Here is a 2,573-nt window from a genome sequence, read left to right on the forward strand (position 1 = left end):
AAAGGTCAGAGGTCAGAGAAGTGGTCAAAATTAAGTTATGCAGATTATTATGACTTCCAGGTTTAAGAATCAATAATATAAACACTTCTGAATTATCCAAAGAGAAAACTGAATCTGGCATGTTCTTCATCATTTAATTTTTAGAGGGTCAGGCACAGATATTTAAAGTTAATAAGTAAGATACTACATGGGATACAACCATTTGGACTGACAGAAAGGGAATCTTATCTTGCCAACATAGTGGCAGCACAGCGAATCTCTCCTAGATGACCCAAATCAAAAGTAATAGAAATAGTTAAAATTAAGTTTTCCTTATATTCTCTCTTTTATAATAAGAATTTTTGTAGCTGATCCAAATACTCTGGAATAGGAAGAAAAGGACCATTTTTATTCTTTGTAACTCAATATAAATATTTATGAAGAAAGGTCAACCGGTTTGCCCCCTTGACCTGATAGTGATTCTAGCATTATAAGCAGTACAGTGAGATTTGTGGGGCTATAATTCTCTTGCACATCATAAGGATATCATTCAAATATATTAGCTTACACCAGATCAAGACGATGATTTTTAACGAAACAGAAATCTACATATGCAACCTAGGGATGTAAGTCATTCAAAATACAATCTTGCTTTATCAATATAGTGCAGATTCATGACCTTTCTGGCGTTTAACATCACAGCAGTTGGAATCTGCATAATTTAGATAGAATTATTGGAATTACTTCTTTGGAAATAACTATAGCAAAATATAATTTCTACAGTTTCTATCATTTGGTGAATATTCCCAAAAGAAAATGTCCTTTCTACTTCACAACAAAAACAGACTGAATTCAGAACATAGTACGGCCTCCCACATGTTAAATTACTGATCTTATTAAGATTTGTAAAACCCCAGTGTAGACCATCCCTTCTTTCAAAGAAGTGACTACCTCAGTAAAATAATGTTCTGTCTCAGTACTAGAGTCTAGACATGTGATACCAACCTTTAAAGTGAATAAACATGATACTAAATGGCATACAGCCATTTGTATTGAGAAAGGAACTGTTTATGTTTGTGACCAGTATTGCAAAAAGTAGATTGGTATGAAATCTATTCATATGGAGACCTTTATTGGTAAATAAAGCATATATAAACCAAGATTTTACCTTCTTGTTCCTTTTCTGTGACTATCAACTAGTAAAACCCTCTGCTTCCACATGAAATCCAAAGACAGCCTTTCACAAATAATTTTTGACCCCAATGATATACATTATGGAAACCGAAGATATATGTTATATATGCAAGGGCTCGCTGTCCATAAAAGACAGTGACTGTATGTTTTCTCTGAACGAAAGGCCATACTAAGAGTGTGTACAAGAACAAGCTTCGCAAAACTGCTTGGCACATAAATCATCCAGTTCTATACCTGCATCTTTACAGGTTCTAAGTTCCTGCACACTGAATGAATCGACCAGCAGTTCTTAGAATATTCGCAGCGGCATAACAATGAGTTTCCCCAGGGACTGAGGCAGTATTACTATTCAAGTAAAATGGTGGTGATTGTCACATACCCTTGAGATCATTCCAAGTGAAAATGGAAACTTAAGGAAATATTTTTATTTTAAGTGCCATTAAGTTGATTACGACTTACACTGACCCATCACACAACAGAACAAAATACTGTGGGCTCTGCAACATCCTCACTACCATTGTCCTGTTGGAGCCACTGGTGACCCCATGTCCTTGATGATTGTCCTCTTCTCCACTGACCTCTACTTCACCAGGCATGACTTCTTTTTCCAGGGCAAGTTTTAGCAAGTGACCTGTGATGTTATGTTGACACCTCTCACAGAGGGAGGGTGGAGCAATGCCAGTAATACTGATCTTCTCCACATTGGGGGCATGATAGCTGTTGTGTCTGCTGACCTTCAGAGGATTGCACAATCACCTATGTCTCCTGAGAATTTCTGGTCTCCAAGACAGGAGAATGCACAGATGCCTAAGTGGTCTGACCACAGTGTTCCTGCTGCTGCCTCAGTCTGTGAAGTTGTCTAGCTGTTTGGGATCCCTGAGAAATCACTGAATTCCTGTAAACCAATGTACTGGTCATTATAGCCAGGTGTTTAATTGAAGGAAAAATTTCCATTTACTCACAGAATATTGTCCAGAAAATGTGAGATCAGAGAATGCCATCCTAGAGAATATATTATTAACCCCATATAGGTTTATTTGTTTGTTTTTATGTTTCTGAAGAACATCTAGTCCAAATACAGTAGAACCCCCGACCTCGACACTAATCCATTCTAGAAGGAGCATCGAGATGCAATGCAATTGGGTTCCAAATCAATTTTTCTGATAAGAAATAACTGAAAATGGATTAGTGTATATACTCGAGTATAAGCCGACCTGAACAGCAGCTGACACAACTAATTTTACCACAAAAACTGCATTAAAATATGCTGAAAACCTTGGCTTATACAGGAATATATACGGTAATCTGTTCTAGACCACCAAGTTTTTACCCTAACCTTGCCTTTTTATACAAAACATTACACAGAAATTTCAAAGTAAATAAGTTCAGAGTTAAATAAT

This window comes from Echinops telfairi, unplaced genomic scaffold (assembly GCF_000313985.2).
Source record: "Echinops telfairi isolate 266 unplaced genomic scaffold, ASM31398v2 ScPeMD7_2;HRSCAF=8, whole genome shotgun sequence".
Taxonomy (NCBI): domain Eukaryota; kingdom Metazoa; phylum Chordata; class Mammalia; order Afrosoricida; family Tenrecidae; genus Echinops; species Echinops telfairi.